The 20,992-nt window shown below is 49.3% G+C and overlaps 1 long non-coding RNA gene across 1 annotated transcript in view; it reads left to right on the top strand.

The window, feature by feature from the left end:
- Positions 1 to 20,374, top strand: part of LOC132343886 (uncharacterized) — a 20,691-nt gene extending 317 nt beyond the window's left edge. The window contains exons 1-3 of the long non-coding RNA XR_009492897.1: positions 1 to 1,974; positions 3,013 to 3,183; positions 19,701 to 20,374. The exon at positions 1 to 1,974 is cut by the window's left edge and continues 317 nt beyond it. This is a non-coding gene — a long non-coding RNA (uncharacterized lncRNA). The remainder of the gene's footprint in view (positions 1,975 to 3,012; positions 3,184 to 19,700) is intronic.
- Positions 20,375 to 20,992: the final 618 nt, after the last annotated feature.

Raw genomic sequence — 20,992 nt, 5'->3', positions numbered from 1 at the left:
AAAACGAGAGAAGGGCTTTACCTGGAGCCGGATCTCAGCTCCGGTCACGGGGATGTGTTTTGAGACATTTTTGTGTTGTGCTGAGAACAAAATGGATTAAGAATGGGAAGCCGGGGAGGACGCGATCCCAGCTCTTAAATGACCTCTCCTCTGCTGTTCTCCCCCAACCCCCCCCTCCCCTCCAGAGAGCAGGCTCCTCCAGTGAAACCTGCCTTCCCCCCCCTCCCCTCCAGAGAGCAGGCTCCTCCACTGAAACCTGCCTTCCCCCCCCTCCCCTCCAGAGAGCAGGCTCCTCCAGTGAAACCTGCCTTCCCCTCCTCCCCTCCAGAGAGCAGGCTCCTCCAGTGAAACCCCCACCTCCCAGAGAATCATTCCTTATCAGGGAAACCGTCACACTCTTGGGACAGCAAAAAGGTATTTCACAAACTATTGATCTGAGAATTAATATATTGCTTTTTTCCCAGACGCCACGCCTCACTGCCACTGTATGTACGTGAACCCCCCAAAGTAGTATCAGGAGCAAACCGCAACCTACCAGGCTTTTAATTATGTTTTACGTACTTTATACTTTTATGCTGGTATTGTTCTCGCTGCCCCTCAAGCTCACTCCTGTTAATTTCAGGTTGATTTTTGCCATCTCCCTTAGAAGATTCCAGAAAGGCATCAGTTGTATCCATTATCCCTCATTAAAAAAACAATAACAAACACCCCCTGAAATTTTCATTTACTTTCTTGTATGCTGAGCACCTTAAATGACCCTTTAATTCTTTCAGAAAGCATGGCTTCAATCCAGGAGGAAAACTTCCCCACCTATAGGCCGGTAATGTGTGTTCAATAGTTTCCAATTGCTTGCATTATGAAATATGATGAAAGCCATCTATATATCTCATGGGAGGAAAAGATATACCTTGAATTCCGCTCTGAAAACAGTACCGGCGGAGAGATATTTCTGCATGAAATGTGCAAGGTGACGGTGGGCCTGTCGCTGCAGTGAGCTTAGGGCTTTCTGGTCCGCGCCTGGGAGGGCGGGTTCGTGATGGGCCGTGGAGGCGCCATCTTGCAGGAGGCACGTGTGGAGGAAACGTGGGCTCGCTCCATCACTGCGCGTGCCGCGTCCTGTCCATCTTTCCTCTCCAAGGGGACGGACGACAGTCCCTGAAAGCTGACCACCGTTTCCTTCTCAGTTAATCAGCATTAGGGTAATGGGCGCGTTACATCCATTTTACAGCGCGGTGTATGCGCTGGCGGCTCTACATAAATAATGAGTAATCTCAGTAATGACCAGAAGTGCATGTGAGCGATTGCATTGAGCACGTAATGGATGCTTTGTTTGTCTTCAGGGGCTGTATTACCAGCGTGTAACTGATTAGGCTTCGGAGCGCTCTGGGTTACCTGAGGCCTGAAGGGTGCTCCATCAAGTTGGGAGTCTGTTCCTCTCTGCACAGAACTTAACCGTGGCTCAATGCTTGCTTTAGGTCTCTCTGTTTGAAAACGGAAAATATTTTGCCCTGCTCATCAATCACCATGCCTGCCAATTGCTTCCCCCCCTCCCTTCTCTTTGCTTTTAGAGAAAGCAGCTAGAAACACCCAAGCAATGTAAATGGCTCTGAGTTATGTCTGTTTTCAACACACAGCGTTTGAGCAGGAAACTCAGGGCTCATTAAAAATATGAACGTGGTAGCTTATAGAATTGGCCACTTTAAACACGGTCGTCTACACACCAGCGGCTCTGAAACTGTTCTATAGTAGTCGGGGTGTTTATGGAGCATCTGGCGGGTTCTCCTACGTGTCTCTCTTCAGTGTATTTCCCCAGGGTCCAGCTGGGCACAGCACTCGCAAGACCACTCCAGCCAACCAGGAGGACGTCATCCGTTCCCGACTCATGTGAAAAGCGCCTGTCGCTTTGTCGGTGTCAACACCTACGCACGACAGTCCTGTTATGACCACTTAGAAGAATTATACACGTCTGTGCATGTACGTATGCTATCCTTTCAGCATAACCTTCGAATTGTTTACATTCTGTAAAATTAAGTGCGTTGTTATCTGCTTGGAACTTAACTGTGCGTGAAGTGTTCGGAAGATATGTGTCTCTGACCTTTGATTTTCTTTATCAGAGAATCGTGTCCGTGGGAAATGTTTCTAGTGACACGGCAGAGCTCTTTGTGTAACCCAGAGGAAGGCTACCACTGCTGATACAGGGTCAGGGAGAGAGCAAAGAGGAGGGGAGGAGCCTTTCCAGGGAGGATGAAAGAAATTTTGCTTCTTTGAAGAAAGGAAAGAGTGATTGGAAGTGAGAGCAAGAACGAACCACGTTAGGGTTGATCAGACAGAAGCGAATGTTAGGAAGAACCTACAGGGTTCAAAACTACTCAGCCCAGAGGACTGAGGCCGCGAGATAAACACACAAAATAAACACCCTAATCCCTGTGCATGTGGAAGGGCCTCCTCTGGCATATTGTCTGAGCCACCCACCCTGAGAGCTGCTATAGGAAGAGCAAAATCAAAACCAAACCAAACAAGGACTTCCCCAGTGGTCCAGTGGCTAAGACTCCACGTTCCCAATGCACGGGGCCTGGGCTTCGATCCCCGATCAGGGAACTAGATCCCACGTGCCGCAACGAAGACCCAGTGCAGCCAAAAAATAGATAAAATAAAAAAAATATATAAAAGCCAAACCAAATAAGAACAACCACACACACGTACTTATGTATTCCATATATACACATTTGTCTCTTTTAGCACTGGCTTTTGTATTTGGGGGTGTGGAGATTAAATTATGATGTGGAAATGGTCCATACAAGGTTGAAGTACTTGACTAGGTACCTGAAATAGATCAATATCTTATTGATAACTATGAAGAACCATTGGACTTAAATACCCATATTACTCTGGGTACAACTGGTTTCTTTAAAGTGTGCTTTTCCAACTATTTATGACACATGCGACACCCAGGAAACCAGCATATCTGATGCCTGGAGCCGATCATTTTTACCTATCTCCTCTATATTTCAGAGTTACTTTCAGTAATAATTGCATCAAGCCACCAGGGAAGCCCAAGAATACTGGCGTGGATAGCCTGTTCCTTCTCCAGCGGATCTTCCCAACCCAAGAATCAACCCGGGGTCTCCTGCATTGCAGACGGATTCTTTACCAACTGAGCTATGAGGGAAGCCCGTATCAAGGGTCAGTACCAATCATTATTTGTTTGTATTTTGGTTTTAAAACAGTTATCAGTTATAAGAAGTGAATTTCAGTTTTAAAGATAGTGTTCAAATTCAGGAAAATAGTTCATATATGAACCAAGATTTATACTTACTCTCCTCCCCGCCCCGAAAAACATTACAGCTTGTGATCGTGTGCACTTCTGTATCTGGCTTTTTCACTTTGCAAATTGTTTTCGGGGTTCACCATATTGGTGAAATATCTAAGAAATCATTGGCTAACCCAAGGCCATAAATACTTACTCCCATGTTTTCTCCTAAGAGGGTCATAATTTTAGCTCTTACATTTAGGTCTATATTCCCCTTTAATGTAATATTTGTATGTGGCATGAGGTAGGGGTTCAAGTTTATTCTCTTGTGCCAGAATATCTTTTCACCCCAACACTGTAATTAAAAAGGCGATTCTTTCTGCATTGAATTGTCTTGGCTCCTTTTGTCAAAAATCAATTGACTATAAATTAGGATTTATTTTTGGACTCAATTTTATTTCATTATCTCTGTCTAACTTTATGCTAGTTACCACCACATCTTGGTTATTGTAGCTTTGAGCTAAGTTTTAAAATTGGGAGGTGTGAGTTCTTCTACTTTGTTCTTCATTTTTAAGAATGTCGAAATATTCTTTGATATTCTGGGCCCCTTGAATTCCCATATGAGTTTTAGGGTCAGCTTGTCAATTTCTTCAAAAAAGGAGACTTTGATAGGAATTATGTTGAATCTATGCATCAGTTTGAGGAGTGTGAACATGGGGTGTCTTTCCATTTATTTAGATCTTGTTTAATTTCTTTCAATGATGTTTTTATAGTTTTCAGTGTATGTCTTCACTTTTTTTGTTAAATTTGGTCTTGAGTATTTTATTCCTTTTTGATGTAATTATAAATGGTTTTCATAATTCTGTTATCAAATGGTTTATTGCTAGTGCATAGGGTTACAGTTGGTTTTTATGTTGATCTTGATCTCAATGTTGTTGACCTTAGTACTTCAGGTTTTTTTTTTTTTTAGGGAATTCATTGGGATTTTTCTATGTACAGGAGAATATCATCTGCAAATAGAGGTAGTTTTACTCCCCCCGCCCCATCTGGATGCCTTGTATTTCTTCTTCTTTTTGCCCAGTTGCCTTGGCCGGTCCCATTGGTGGAAGAGCCTAGGATAGGTGTCCTTGTCTCGTTTCACAGGAACCCACTTTTAAAACGAGCCTGTTGTGTCGCTGGGTTGGAGTGTGTTGGGGGCAGACTGCAGAACTAAATTAACTCCCTAGGAGAATACAACATTTATTAAAATTCAAGTAATAAAAATGTGCTAATCTAAGGCTCACGTGTGTATTATTAAATCCCAAGATGGGAATGCAAATTGGTACAGCCACTATGGAGAACAGTAAGGAGGTTTCTTAAAAAACAAAAAATGGAACTACCATATGATCCAACAATCCCATGCCTGGGCATGTGCTCAGAGAAAACTGTAATTCGAAAGGATACCTGCACCCCAGTCTTCACAGCAGCGCTGCTCACAACGGCCAAGACCCGGGAGCAACCTAAGTGTCCATCGGCAGTTGAATGGATAAAGACGATGTGACACATACCCACAACGGGATTCTATTCAGCCATAAAAGAGGACAAAATAATGCCATCTGCACCTACCCGGCTGGACCCAGGGATGATCACTGTAAGTGAAATAAGTCTGATAAAGACAAATATCATATGGTATCACCTATATGTGGAGTCTAAAAAAGAAAAAAGAAAACTAGAGCGCACAAATGAACTTATTTCCAAAACAGAAAGAGACTCACAGGCACAGAAAACAAACCTGTGGTTACCCAGGAGGACAGGGGCCGTGGAGGAAGGATGGATTAGGAGTTTGGGACCAGCAGATACGAGCTGCTACTCATAAAATAGGTAACCAAAAAGGACCTATTGTACAGCACAGGGGCGTATCTCAGTGCTAAATAATAACCTATAAGGGGAAAGAATCTGTGCTGTACGCCTGAAACTTACCTGATACAGTAAATCAGTTATACTTCAGTTTGAAAAATACCCAACCGGTAACCACAGCCACTGTTTAGAACTTAGACCAACGGAAGATACTTTCCAAGGAAGAGGAGTTTATCGTTGGTGTTGTGTCGAGCAGTTGTGGCACCTTGATAATAGAAACGCACCCACTTTCAGCTGGTTTTACTGTGACCTTGCCATTCTTCGTGGGGCACATGCCCGCCACCACCTGCGCCCAGGGTGGACGCTCCCACGCCTCCAGCCCTGGTGAGCTGGTGCCCTCCCCGCTGGCCGCCAGTCTCCAATCACGACTTCTGGACAGCTCTGTGTCTGGTGTGGGCGGCAGGCCACGCACAGGCCTGGGCTAAGGCGTCCATTTCCGCACACGGAAGACCCCTCACTCCTGTGGCCGATTGGACGGAGACAGTCCTGGGGGCCGGCTGAGTGCCAGTCTCCCTTCCGTCTGTCCTGCCTCTGCCCCGGCGCAGCTCTGCTCCCGGCGCAGCTCGTGCTGCAGGGGCTGCAGGCAGCCCTCGGGTGCAGCGAGGGCCTGTGATGATGGCTCGGTTCCGCTGTTACTCATCGTGTGGCCCTGGGCCCACAGCTGCAGCTCTTTTGGTTTCTCTTCCGTGAAACGGAGACAAAGGTGCGATCTTGACCCGCCGCCACCACCTCAGCCCCCTCCCTCTTTCACTGTCGAAGGCAAAGGGGGTGTGGCTGTCGAAGGAGTGAGGCCTTGTGAATAATCAGAGGGCGAAGCGACCTGTTGCTATCGCTCCTGCTCTCCAGAGGCTCACAGCCTTGAGCTTGTCAAAATATATTTCAAGATGTGTTACATTTTTTTTGCACATATTAGGGGGAAATGGAGAGGGTGTCATTTCCTTACGTGAGCCCAGTAACTCAGAGCTGCTGCTTACAGGGCGAAAAGGAGAATTGTTTTGCGAAGGAAGTGTGTGCTCCTGAAGACGCTAAAGGGGACGATGCCGCCAGGGTCCCACTCCATCCCCTGGTACCTCACACTCCACGTACAAAGTCCCCACCATTATCAGGGGAACCGCCAGGCAGTCTCGCAGACTCATAGGAGCAGCGCCCAGCTAGTTACCGGTGGGGTTGGAGGGTAATTACTCCAAGTCACGCCCGGGCTGGAAGGGCAACTCCCAGGTGTGTTCTGTCTCCAGGGGTCCCAGTGAGACCAGCGCCAGCCGCTCACCATGGTAACGGGGTCAGTGGCAGATCCTTCAGTCCTTGCCTACTCTTTCCCATCTCATTTCCTCGCTGCCCTCCTGGGGAGTCCGGGGACCACTTCTGTATAAATGATGTGCCCTCGAGTCTTTGTTTCAGGATCCCATTCTGAGGTCCCCAACTCAAGACAGAACAAAAGGCGAAATGAAGAGAGCTGACGAGGGGCTCTCAGGAGCCAGGAGAGGCCAGGACCACGTCCATGTTTTTCTTTTCTTGATTGATCATCATCTGCCAGAGGAGGGAGTCAGCAAACACCAGCCCATGGGCCAAATCCGCCCTGCAGCTCTGTTTTTGTAAAGATTGTGAACTGAGGATCGTCATCACTTGTTCTGATTTCATGACCGATGTTTACTCTTAGAGAATCTCACCTAAGTTCTTTTCTCCTCAGTTTTATTGAGATATATTGACATATAGGGCTTCCCTGGTGGCTCAGTGGTAAAGAACCCACCTGCCAACGCAGGAGATGAGGGTTTGATCCCTGGGTCAGGAAGATCCAGCGTTCCTGCCTGGAGAATCCCATGGATTGAGTGGCCTGGCGGGCTGCAGTCCATGGGGTTGCCGTGAGTTGGTCATGACTTACTGACTGAGCATGAATTAACATATATTACAGTATTACTATCAGGTGTACAATTTAATGATTTGATATGTGACTATGTAGCAAAGGGTCACCACAATAAATTTAGTTAACATCCACCACCTCACATAGTTAGAAAATGTTTTTCTTGTGATGAGGACACTAATTGTGCAACTCCCAAGGTGATTTGGGGATTTATTTTAAAAGGGATTCCCTGGTGGTCCAGTGGTTAAGACTTCGCCTTCTGAGTCATGGGGTGTGGGTTCAGTCTCTGGTTAAGATCCCACATGCCTCTCTGGCCAAAAAAGCAAAACCTGAAACAGAAGGAATATTGTAACAAATTCAATAAAGACTTTAAAAATGGTCGATATCCAAAAAAAAAAAAACTTAAAAAAAGATGTGGATTAATTATGCAGGATATTGATGTGGGTTGCTTTAAGATGAACGAAGAATGCACGTGTTGGTGAACTTCATTTGGAGACCTCATAGGTCCGTGTGGGTGGGAAGTGTTTTGGGAAAGCGTGGCCTGGGTCACACGACCTTGCACAGAGAAGCCACGCAGTTTGCTTCTGGGAAGCTCTTTCTGTGCCTGTGAGGAGGGGATATAATTCCCACATCACTGGTTTGCTCTGGGAAGTCGGTGGGGATGCTGAGTAAGCCCCGTGGTCCGTTTCTTTCCCCTCTCCACGCTTGCCTTTGACAGGAGGGTGGAGTCAGGCCGAGCTCTATGTGGCTTCTTTAAAGTTCCCAGAGCCTTTGGTAAGTGTCAGACAAGTGTCAGAGGAAAGGCGGTTTATAAATATGAAGTGCTTCTCTGATGTTAATTAAACTTTATGCCAAAAGTGGTATAAATAACAGTAATAACAGTTTTTTTTTTAAAGGAAAAAAATGTAGTTTAGGTGAAGGAGTCCCCCTTTCCTACCTGAACCGTAGGGGTGGGGACAGTGTTAGACCCACCTTCCCACCAGAGGCAGAGAGCTACACAGATTCCAGGGACCAGGGCCCAGACTCTGAGAAATTCATTCCTGCTAGGAAGAGCCCCTGGAGAAGGAATAGCAACCCACTCCAGTATTCTTGCCTGGAGAATCCCGTGGACAGAGAAGCCTGGCGGGCTACAGTCCATGGGGTCACAAGGAGTCAGGCACGACTGAGCGACTGACATGGAACAAGAATAAAAACTTGAGGAGCACGAAGACCTCAGTTCTCCTGGGGTGGGTGATGCTGGCCAATCCTTCTGCTTTTCTGGGCTTCTCTGATAGCTCAGTTGGTAAAGAATCTGCCTGCAACACAGGAGACCCCAGTTCGATTCCTGGGTCTGGAAAATCTGCTGTTGAAGGGATAGGCTACCCACTCCAGAGTTCTTGGGCTTCCCTGGTGGCTCAGCTGGTAAAGAATCTGCCTGCAATGTGGGGGACCTGGATTCTATCCCTGGGTTGGGGAGATTCCCTGGGGAAGGGAAAGGCCAGCCACTCCAGTATTCTGGCCTGGAGAATTCCATGGACTATATAGTCCATGGGGTCACAAAGAGTTGGACATGACCTATATGCAGGTCAGGAAGCAACAGTTAGAACTGGACATGGAAAAACAGACTGGTTCCAAATAGGAAAAGAAGTATGTCAAGGCTGTATATTGTCACCCTGCTTATTTAACTTATACGCAGAGTACATCATGAGAAACACTGGACTGGAAGAAGCACAAGCTGGAATCAAGATTGCCGGGAGAAATATCAATAACCTCAGATATGCAGATGACACCACCCTTATGGCAGAAAGTGAAGAGGAACTAAAAAGCCTCTTGATGAAAGTGAAAGAGGAGAGTGAAAAAGTTGGCTTAAAGCTCAACATTCAGAAAACGAAGATCATGGCATCCAGTCCCATCACTTCATGGGAAATAGATGGGGAAACAGTGGAAACAGTGTCAGACTTTATTTTGGGGGGCTCCAAAATCACTGCAGATGGTGAGTGCAGCCATGAAATTAAAAGACACTTACTCCTTGGAAAGAAAGTTATGACCAACCTAGATAGGATATTCAAAAGCAGAGACATTCCTTTGCCAACAAAGGTCCGTCTAGTCAAGGCTATGGTTTTTCCTGTGGTCATGTATGAATGTGAGAGTTGGACTGTGAAGAAGGCTGAGCGTCGAAGAATTGATGCTTTTGAACTGTGGTGTTGGAGAAAACTCTTGAGAGTCCCTTGGACTGCAAGGAGATCCAACCAGTCCATTCTGAAGGAGATCAGCCCTGGGATTTCTTTGGAAGGAATGATGCTAAAGCTGAAACTCCAGTACTTTGGTCACCTCATGCGAAGAGTTGACTCCTTGGAAAAGACTCTGATGCTGGGAGGGATTGGGGGCAGGAGGAGAAGGGGATGACAGAGGATGAGATGGCTGGATGGCATCACCGACTCGATGGACGTTTGAGTGAACTCCGGGAGTTAGTGATGGACAGGGAGGCCTGGCGTGCTGCGATTCATGGGGTCGCAAAGAGTCGGACACGACTGAGGGACTGAACTGAACTGAACTGAACTGAGCTGCTTCCACTTTGACCTCGGTTCCCGGCTACTCTTCTGGCACCTCTTCCTCCCACCCCTAGGTGGCGCCCTTTCCTCTTGCCTTGGCCCCACCCCTGGTGACTTCCTTCACCACTTTTTTCCCACTTGAACCACCTCCAACCCTCCCCAAGGCCAGTCTCCCCTCCAATTCCAGGCGGCACTGAGTCATACAGGAAAAAGCACGACTAACATCCATGACCACACCACCAGTCCCTGGGTCCAGGGCCTCGCCTTTCATCCTTGGTCCCCAAGGCCTGGCTCACGCCCTTCCTGCCTGGATTTGAAGGCCGAAGCACAGGCTGCCATTTGTAAGGTGAGGCTTTGTCACGTGAAAGGGGAAAATGTCCCCATCAGAAGAAGATCTATATATGGATAGAATCATGATACATCCCAGGGGGATCTGCCTTGCAGCTCAATCTTTGCAGGGAGATGTTTAAAAGCACGGGCCCACAGTCAAAAGAAATCCAAATGAGTTTCATTCCTGTGTTGTTTCTCCAAACATATTACGGGGAGTCCAACCTAAAGCCATGCTGAGCAGTCCTCAACGCCCCAATCCCCCCACTCCCATTCCTCCACTGTCCACTCATGCCCCAACAACTGTTTCCCAAGCCCTGGCTTCCAGGAGCCTTTCCCACCCTTTCCAGCCTGTCCTGTAGATCAGATTCCAGCAAGCAAGAATCCCCTCTCTTTAGGCACTGGAAAACTGACCCAGTGACAACAGATTTTTATCAGTTCAAGAGGAGAGAGAATATTTTCTAATTTGGACCCCATCAATTGTATTGAATGGCACCCCACTCCAGTACTCTTGCCTGGAAAATTCCACGGATGGAGGAGGCTGGTGGGCTACAGTCCATGGGGTCACTAAGAGTCCATGACTGAGCGACTTCACTTTTCACTTGAATGCATTGGAGAAGGCAATGGCAACCGACTTCATTGTTCTTGCCTGGAGAATCCCAGGGATGGGGGAGCCTAGTGGGCTGCCATCTATGGGATCGCACAGGGTCGGACACGACTGAAGCGACTTAGCAGCAGCAGCAGCAGCAGAAGAGTAAGTCTGGGGACTTCCCTGTTGGTCGGGTGGCTAAGACTGCATGCTCCCAAAGCAGGCAGCTCAGGTTCGATCCCTGGTCAGGGAACTAGATCCCATGTGCTTCAACTAAAAAGATGCCTCATGCTGCAGCTAAGACCCGGCATAGCCAAATAAATAAATAAAATACTAAAAAAGAATAAGTTTAATTGATCTTGCTTCCTGGGGGGAGGCTTCATGATAGGCGAGTCTGGTGCTCCTGGTGGGCGCCTCAGACCGCACCTGAGTTCATGCCAGAAAGATGATGCAGGATGGGGACAGGCCGCACAGAAAGACCAACCTTGTGATTAGGGAGTTGAGGTGACAGGTGACATCAGCCGCTCCTCTGGGCAGGTCAGGGGCTGAGAGAGAGTTAAGTCACATATGTGATGATTCAAAGAATAATGCCTTTTCAATGAAACTTCAGGAAAAGCTCTGGACACTGAAGCCCATTGCTCTAGTGGTTGGTAATCAGGTGTGCATGTTTGGGGAGTGTGCAGTGTCTGAGGACACGGAAGCTTGACCTTGGGGCTCTCCCACTCCTCACCCTCGGGTCTCATCTTTCGACTGGTCCTCATTGTATCCTTTATGAAAAAAAAAAGATAATAGTCGGTACATCACTTTCCTGTGTTCTTGGAGTCATTCTAGTGAATCATCAAACCTGGGGCAGTGGTAGGGGCCCTGAGTCTGTAGCCAGATGGTCAGAAGTGCGGGTAGGGACTTCTCTGGTGGCCCAGGAGTTAAGACTCCACGCTCCCACTGCTGGGGGCACAGCTGTGATCCTTGGCGGATTAACTAGATCCTGAATGCCCCATGGCGCAGCCAAAAATCAATCAATCATATATTTAAAAAAAAGATAATTAGCAATACAACTGAAATAAAGAAAAATAAAGGAAGTGCAGGTGGCCCGGGGACTTCTGAGACGTCAGTGTCTGCGCTGAGCACAGTCTTAGCCTGTCGCATTTAACGCCACGCCCGCTGTCGGCGTCAGAATTGCACTGTAAGAGTTTCCTCCTCGTACCACGGCTAAGAGGATACCATTTAGATGCGAACTTGCCGTTTTTGGGTGGGGAAATCACTTTTTAGGGTGTGACTAATTCATTACTCAAGGACCTAGATTCTCCCCTAAGAAAACCTTCAGCCTTTGTGTTTAGTCTGCTGTTTTTGACTGAAGGGGAGGGTAAGGGTGGCAAGTGACTGTCTGGAGATGGAAAACCCAGCTCTGATGAACTGGCCGCCCCACGGCTGAAAGTCTTGTTTGTGTTTCCTCTCTGGAGAGGAGACAGGCAGTCAGGGGCAGGGGCCAGATGCATAAAGAATCCCAACCGTCCTCCGGAGTTTGTGCTACTTAATGGCTGTGCATAAATACTTCCACAGGAGCCAACAAATTAATGGTTCGTAAGACCCTTTAAAGCCCTGCGAGCGGCACAGAAATGAGGAAGAAGACCCAATTTGTTTGGTTCAGAGTTATTGGGATCAAGCTGGGTTTGGTTTCGTTTACTCATTTGTTTCCAAAAATAAATTTCGGGAGGACAGATCATTAAGGATAAAAGATGCGCCAGTGTGCTTGAAACTGTTTGAGAACCAGGTAGAAAGGCAATAAAATACAGAACGGTTTGCCGCCGAGGGTTTTTCTAATGCCAAGGACAACGGCGGTGGACAGAAGTCCACACTGTGGACCATTGATCTTGGCCAGATCATGCCGCCCACCCATCCAGCCATAGGTTTTCCAGGGCAAAGTCAGCCTCAGGAGGCAGGAAGGAAATGCACTAGTTGTGTTTAGAACCTGGAATTTGGGGCCCGTTTGGAACGTTCATTCCAGCTGTGCAATTAATATTGCCCGAGCCTGCATTGCGCCTGGTCCACCTTGAGCCTGCTTCGCTAGGAGCCTTTGCTCGGAGCTTCCAGGAGCTCCACAGCCTCCTTAGCGACAGTCCAGTGAGGCCGTGAGCGCGTGCACGTCCTAGAAACCTGGGCTGAGACCGACAGTCCAGTGAGGCCGTGAGCGCGTGCACGTCCTAGAAACCTGGGCTGAGACCGACAGTCCAGTGAGGCCGTGAGCGCGTGCACGTCCTAGAAACCTGGGCTGAGACCGACAGTCCAGTGAGGCCGTGAGCGCGTGCACGTCCTAGAAACCTGGGCTGAGACCGACAGTCCAGTGAGGCCGTGAGCGCGTGCACGTCCTAGAAACCTGGGCTGAGACCGACAGTCCAGTGAGGCCGTGAGCGCGTGCACGTCCTAGAAACCTGGGCTGAGACCATCTGTCTTCCACACACGAACTCTGTGACCTTGGGCACCCTCAGTTCCCTTGTCCGTAAAAATGCCAATACTGGTAACTCCTCATAGTGGGTAAATGATAGCTCAGCTGGTAAAAATCTGCCTGCAGTTCAGGAGACCCTGGTTCGATTCCTGGGTCAGGAAGATCTGCTGGAGACGGGCTAGGCTAGCCACTCCAATGTTCTTGGGCTTCCCTGGTGGCTCAGCTGGTAAAGAATCCACCTGCAGTGCGTGAGGCCTGGGTTCTATCTGTGGGTGGGGAAGAGCTCCTGGAGAAGGGAAAGGCTACCCACTCCAGTATTCTGGCCCGGAGAATTCCACGGACTGTATAGTCCACGGGGCCGAAAAAAGTCAGACATGACTGAGCGACTTTCACTATCACTAAATTCATGTCCACTGGAAGCTCAGAATGCGCGCGTATTCGGAAATCGGGCCTTTGCAGAGGTAGTCAGTTGAGGACATTTCATTTCTCTAATTTCGCTTCCTCGGGTCTGCTGGCTGCAGCACGGGGTGCTTCCCGCGCAGTGTGGGCCCAGCGGTCGTGGCACGTGGCCTTGGCTGCCCTGAGGCAGGTGTGATCTCAGCTCCCCGGCCAGGGGCGGAATCTGAGCCCCTTGCATGGGAAGGCAGACTCTTAACCACTGGACCATCAGCGAAGTCCCTAGTTAAGGGTCTTCAGATCATCCTGGGTTTGGGGTGAACTCTAATCCAAGGATGAGTGTCTTTATAAGAAGAGGCGAGGATACAGAGAGAGACATGCCCAGGGAAAGGGTACACGAAGATGGAGGCAGAGGCTGGAGGGAGGCACCTACCAGCTCAGGAACACCGAGGATCGCCAGCGACCCCCCAGGAGCCAGGGGAGGGGGACACGGAGTGGGGCCTCCCCTGGAACCTCCAGAAGGCGCTGACCCTGCCAGTGCCCGGGTCGGGGACTTCTAGTCTCCGGAACGAGGGACTAAATAGACTTCTGTTTTCAGCCATCCACTTGGTGGCAATTGGTTACAGCAGCCCCAGAAAACTGACCTAGCCCTTTAAAGAGAACCGTGGTCCAGTCAGTGAAAAGACGAGGCAAACCCTCAACCCGCGCTAGCTCTCTTTGCCATCCCGGGATGTTGTAACAGGTAACGTTGGAGCTGCGGGTTCGTGTTCAGCTTCAGTCAGCGTCCTGGTGTGTTCGCTGAAGAACGTCCTGGTGCAGGTTCAACACTGTGCCCTAGTTTGGGTTTTCACTGTTTTTTGTGTGTGTGTGTGTGGCTGCGCTGGGTCTTCCTCTCAGCGTGTGGGCTTCTCTGTTAATCCCTGTGGCACATGGGCTTAGTTGGCCCATGGCATGTGGGATCTTATTTCCCCAGCCAGGGATCAAACCCACGTCCCTTGCATTGGAAGTCGAATTCTTCATCACCAGACCACCAGGGAAGTCCCTGGCTTTTCACTCTTGAGTTTTTCTTTTATTTTCTGCGTGTAGTAGACATTGTCGGCGCCCCACCCATGAGCCCTTGGCATTCCTCATTTCTGTGCAGTCTGACCCACGGCTGGCTTGTAACTGTGGTAGCTGCAGCTCTTTCTGGGCGCTCTCTCTGGCTGCTGGCATGTGGTTTGCACGTGGGACAGAGGGGAGCCTCCCAGGAATGGGCTTCCCCCAATGACTGATGCAACAGTGACTCAGTCGCCCAGCTGCTCATCCCCCAGCTGGGACGGATCTGGGATGGGCCCGTGGACTGAGCCCCAGTTGCCCGTAGCAGGAAGCTTCTTGGTTCCACACAGTATTGGTTCCCATAATGAATGACCACAGGCTTGTTGACTTAAAAGCAACAGACACAGTTCTCCCACAGTGTGTGGTGACTGCCAGGATCCTCGGCTTGTGGCTGCATTGCTTCAGTCTCTGCCTCTGCCAACACACGGCCTTCTCTTCTGTAGTCAAATCTCCATATGCCTCCCTCCTACAAGGATATGTGCACGTGTGCTCAGTCACTTCAGTCGCGCCCCACTCTGTGCGACCCCATGGACTATAGCCCGCCAGGCTCCTCTGTCTGTGGGATTCTCTAGGTAAGAACACTGGAGTGGGCTGCCACGCCCTCCTCCAGGGGATATTCCCGACCCAGGGATGGAACCTGCGTCTCTTATGTCTCCTGCATTGGCAGGCTGGTTCTTCACCGCTACCCCCTCCTGGAAAGCCCTACAAGGATACACGTGATTGTGTTAAGAGCACACACATAATCTAGGACAACCTCTGTGCCTCAAGACCCTGAACCTCACCACGCTGTACAGGTCACAGGAAATAGGACTCAGATATCTCACCAGGGAGTGTGGTGTGATTCAGCCCACTGAACCCTCTCTTCCTCAGTTCTTCCTGGAATCAACTTCCCAATAAACGAGCCCCAGACCCCTCCTCATCTCAGGGTGAGGACCACACTTCTGATCATGTCAGTTACCAGGGAATGACATTCTGATCTATTCTTTCCAGGAATCGTTTACTAATGTCCTACTCACAGTTCACTAACAGCTACACTTGCCCGAGTCTGAACAAGGATGTTACATTCTTGGAGGGTTGTTCATTAACTCACAGCCATCAGTCTGAGGAGGAAGGAGAGATTGGCTTGACTAGGTTTTCAGGTAATAATAATCCAGAGAAAGAAATCAGGGAGAAATCTAAAGGGGACTCCCACTGCGGCTTGAAATGTTTCTCAGCTTCACTCTCAACGGTTTACATTTATAAGTTGATATTTCTACGAGGATGGAAGTTTGGGTGGAGGTCCCAGGGCTCTCACAGCTGTGGGTTTTCACCTGCAGTGGGTTGAGGGGGAAAAGAAGTGAGAGAGGTGAGCTCCTCCTGGCAGGCTCTGTTGGGTGGCCAAAGGCGAGAACACCCCTGAGTTCCCAAGGGTGTTTCCTCTGCACCAGGGCTGAGATCACGACCCCATGGCTGATGCTGTCAACTTTCACTGGAGTGAAAGTTATCATACTGTGTTTGGAGGTCTGTTCGTTCGTTCACTTACTCGCTCATTCATTCTCTTTTCTCTAATGAATGAAAAATTTGTTAAATTCTATAGGGCTTTACAACTTCCAGAAGTTTCACACACGATTCCCTGTAATCCTGTAATAACCCGTTTGCTTCCCACCCCTGCTGGGCCCCTTCTTGCTCCCCTCTCCCCGCTGCTAATCACTAGTTAGCTTCCCGTGTCTGTGAGTTCGCTTTTTCTTTGCTACGTTCTCTTGTTGTCGTTGTTTAGTTGCTAAGTCGTGTCCAATTCTTTGAAACCCGAAGGACTGTAGCCTGCCAGGCTCTGTCCGTGGGATTTCCCAGGCAAGAATACTGGAGTAGATTGCCATTTCCTTCTCCAGGGGATCTTCCTGACCCAGGGATCAAACCCATGTCTCCTGCATTAGCAGGTGGGTTCTTTACCACCAAGCACAGGGGAGCCAAGCCCCAGGTTACTGTACTTTCTAGATTACACATCAGCTCAGTTCAGTCGCTCAGTCGTGTCCAACTCTTTGCAACCCCATGACTCGCAGCACGCCAGGCCTCCCTGTCCATCACCAACTCCCGGAGTTCACCCAGACTCACGTCCATTGAGTCAGTGATGCCATCCAGCCATCTCATCCTCTGTCGTCCCCTTCTCCTCCTGTCCCCAATCCCTCCCAGCATCAGAGTCTTTTCCAAGGAGTCAACTCTTCGCATGAGGTGGCCAAAGTACTGGAGTTTCAGCTTTAGCATCATTCCTTCCAAAGAAATCCCAGGGCTGATCTCCTTTAGAGTGGACTGGTTGGATCTCCTTGCAGTCCAAGGGACTCTCAAGAGTCTTCTCCAACACCACAGTTCAAAAGCATCAATTCTTCAGCACTCAGTCTTCTTCACAGTCCAACTCTCACATCCATACATGACCACAGGAAAAACCATAGCCTTGACTAGACGGACCTTTGTTGGCAAAGGAATGTCTCTGCTTTTGAATATGCTATCTAGGTTGGTCATAACTTTCCTTTCAAGGAGTAAGTGTCTTTTAATTTCGCGGCTGTGACTAGCGCGCTAAGCGCAGGTGGCTGCGACCGGCACGCTAAGCGCAGCTGCGAGAGGAGCTACTCCACATCCGAGGTCAGGGGCAGAAGCCGGGAGGACCCCATGCCCGAAGGGCGGCGGCCAAGAGGAGTTACCCCATGTCCGAGGTCACGGGCAGCGGCCGAGAGTGCCAGACTGCAACGGCACAGAAACTGCCGAGAGGAGCTACCCCGCGTCCGAGGTCAGGGTGGGCAGCCGGGAGGAGCTACCCCACCTCCAAGGAGCCGTGGCTGCAAAGGCCCAGGAGGGCCTAGAGGAGCTATCCCACGTTGAAGGTCAGGAAGGGCTACAGTGAGGAGATACCCCTCTTCCATGGTAAGGAGCAGCGGCTGCGCTTTGCTGGAGCAGCCGTGAAGAGATACCCCACGCCCAAGGTAAGAGAAACCCAACTAAGATGGTAGGTGTTGCAAGAGGGCATCAGAGGGCAGACACACTGAAACCATACACAGAAAACTCGTCAATCTAATCACACTAGGACCACAGCCTTGTCTAACTCAATGAAACTAAGCCATTCCCGTGGGGCAACCCAAGACGGGCGGGCATGGTGGAGAGGTCTGACAGAATGTGGTCCACTGGAGAAGGGAATGGCAAACCACTTCAGTATTCTTGCCTTGAGAACCCCATGAACAGTATGAAAAGGCAAAATGATAGGATACTGAAAGAGGAACTCCCCAGGTCAGTAGGTGCCCAATATGCTACTGGAGATCAGTGGAGAAATAACTCCAGAAACAATGAAGGGATGGAACCAAAGCAAAAACAACACCCAGTTGTGGATGTGACTGGTAATAGAAGCAAGGTCTGATGCTGTAAAGAGCAATATTGCGTAGGAACCTGGAATGTCAGGTCCATGAATCAAGGCAAATTGGAAGTGGTCAAACAGGAGACGGCAAGAGTGAACGTCGACATTCTAGGAATCAGCGAACTCAAATGGACTGGAATGGGTGAATTTAACTCAGATGACCATTATATCTACTACTGTGGGCAGGGATCCCTTAGAAGAAATGGAGTAGCCATCATGGTCAACGAAAGAGTCCAAAATGCAGTACTTGGATGCAATCTCAAAAACGACAGAATGATCTCTCTTCGTTTCCAAGGCAAACCATTCAATATCACAGTAATCCAAGTCTATGCCCCAACCAGTAATGCTGAAGAAGCTGAAGTTGAACGGTTCTATGAAGACCTACAAGACCTTTTAGAACTAACACCCAAAAAAGATGTCCTTTTCATTATAGGGGACTGGAATGCAAAAGTAGGAAGTCAAGAGATACCTGGAGTAACAGGCAAATTTGGCCTTGTGATATGGAATGAAGCAGGGCAAAGGCTAATAGAGTTTTGCCAAGACAATGCACTGGTCATAACAAACACCCTCTTCCAACAACACAAGAGATTACACGTAGAGGCGATACCACGCGTATTTGCCTTTGTCCGACTTAATTCACTTAGCACATTGCCCTCCAAGTCCATCCATTCTGCTTCAAGTGGCGAGTTTTCACTCTTTTTTAAATGGCTGAGTAGTATTCCACGCCACTTCTCAGTCCATTCATCTGTTGATGAGCACTTAGTCTGCTTCCGTACCTTGGCTGTTGTAAATCGTGCTGCTATGAACATTGGGGAAGGAAATGTACTCCACTCCAGTACTCTCGCCTGGAAAATCCCATGGAGGGAGGAGTCTGGTAGGCTACAGTCCATGGGGTCGCAAAGAGTCGGACACAACTGAGCGACTTCACTCACTATGAACACTGGGCTGCATGAATCTTTTTGAATTCGAGTTTTTATTTTTTTCAGATATGTGCCCAGGAGTGAAGTTGCTGGGGACTATGTTGGGTCTTCATTTTCTCTTCTGTTGGCCAGTCTCTATGGGGTGCCTGCTCCCCCAACTCCAGGCAGTGGAAGAGCTTCTTTCAGTCAGGATGGGGGAGACTGGAGGGCTTTTCTGCAGAAATGATAATTAAACAGGGACTCCAGGGGTTAGGAGGAGTGAGCTGGTTAGACGATAAGCAGAGACAGGTGTCTCCCTGGGGCAGAGAAGAAAGTGCTCAGGAGCTCAAGGGGGAGACATGCGGTGCAGGCGCCCTTAGCACAGGGACCGGAGCTCAGAGCTGGAGAGTGAGGCAGGGGCCGCTTGGGGACCCTGCTGCTGGAGGGTCTGTATTTACTCATAACGCAAAGGGAAGGTACCCGAGGACGGGGGGAGGTCATGACCTGGTAGATGTTTTAAGAGCATCTTCACTCGGGCTACTCCATGCGGAAAGCATCAGGAGCAGGGGAGGGTGGGAACAGGGAAGCCAGGTTCGGCTCCTGGGTGTCTGATGAGATGAGCTCATGGCTGGACGGACGGCCTTAGCTGCACAGTCCCTTAGGGTCTGAACTGTGTCCCCCGTGAATTCGTGTGTTGAAGACCTAACCCCAGGACCTCAGAATATGACTGTGCTTGGAGAATGGGGTCTCTAAAGAGGTAATTCATGTAAAATGAGGTTAGAAGGTGGACCTGCGCTTCCCCGGTGGTGCTAGTGGTGAAGAACGTGCCTGCCAACGCAGGAGACGCAAGAGATTCGGGTCAGTCCTCGGGTCGGGAAGGTCCCCTGGAAGAGGGCGTGGCAACCCCCCTGGAGAATCCCATGGACAGAGGAGCCTGGCAGGCTATGGTCCATTGGGTCGCAAAGAGTCGGACACGACTGAAGTGACTTAGCACGCACGTGTGCAAGAGTGGACCTAATCTGACCGTGTCCTTACAGGAGGAGGAGATGAGGACCTCAACGCACACAGAGGACCGACCACGTGAAGACACCGGGAGAAGGCAGCCAAGGAACGAGGCTTCAGGAAAGACCAGTCTTGCCCACAACTAGATCTTGGACTTCTAGCCTCCGGAACTGTGAGAAAAGGAATTTCTGCTGTTTAAGCTGCTCAGTGGGTGGTACTTTGTTAAGGCAGCTCAGCCTCCCCCGCCCCTGCAAACTGACCCCCGCGGTGCCAGCTGAAGCGAGGCCGGCCCACGAGGCCCAGGCCCCCTCCCTCCCCGCCCGGCTCCTCCACAGCCTTGCCTCCTCAGTCACAGCAGTCTCCGCTGGAAGGGCGGCATGCCCACGCACTTGCCGGCTCCCCAGCTGACAAACGCCATCCCCGGGAAGCCCGCTGGCCTCTGTACTCTGCAGCCTGTATCCCAGAATTCTGCACAGGCTACTTCCAGAGAACTCACTCCACAATTCTGGGCTGCCCCACCCATTGCCCCAAATCCCCTACATTACAGCAATTCCCCAACAAACGAATGTCACTTCGACATTACAGAGACAGCAAATTAGCATTTAGCACAGAAAGGGACTTCTTCTTCCTATTTTTTTTTTTTTTTTTTGCAAATCATATAACTCTAAATTACCTTCAATTTCCTAAATGGAATTTGGCTCAAGATTCATTCTGGTATGGAGTAGTCTGTAATGAGATTATATTATGTTTAGGGGAAAACATTCAAATGACCAAGATAATTAATTTTGCATAACAACCAACATATAGCGAGATCTGAAGCTGTAACTCAAAGCCTGCAACCTGCCGCGGCCCCTGGGGGTGATAATGCTTCTTTCAAAATACAGCCACAAAGACAGTGCCAGGGACCCGTGAAATGCAGAGGTTTTAAAGCTGGAAATGCCAGGTTCTTTCTGTTCTGGGGACAATGCTCATCTTTCCTCAGCAGCTGTCATTTACTGTAGGATCTCTCCTGGGTTTGGGAAGATGAAAGAAAATCCCCAGGCTCAAAGGAGCATCCTGAATGGGTTTTACGGGGAAAGAATCTTTTGAGGATCAAGTCCAAGTATTTAAAATGTTTGGGGCTGTTTCAAGGGCTCAGCGTACGGCAGGATGGAGCATGTATGTGTGTGTGTGTGTGTGTGTATGCCTGCGTGCACATGTGCTTGCTCAGCTCTTAAAGGAAAGAATAAGATCAAACCCTCTCTGGTTCTTTGAATCCTCTTTGCCAGGTGGCTTTATTTGTACGATATTAGACTTGTCTGAACATCTGGGAAGGATCCGACTCTAC

This window comes from Bos taurus, chromosome 25 (assembly GCF_002263795.3).
Source record: "Bos taurus isolate L1 Dominette 01449 registration number 42190680 breed Hereford chromosome 25, ARS-UCD2.0, whole genome shotgun sequence".
Classification (NCBI taxonomy): domain Eukaryota; kingdom Metazoa; phylum Chordata; class Mammalia; order Artiodactyla; family Bovidae; genus Bos; species Bos taurus.
The sequence above is the reverse complement of the archived record's forward strand: the minus strand, read 5'-3'. Positions and strand labels throughout refer to the sequence as shown.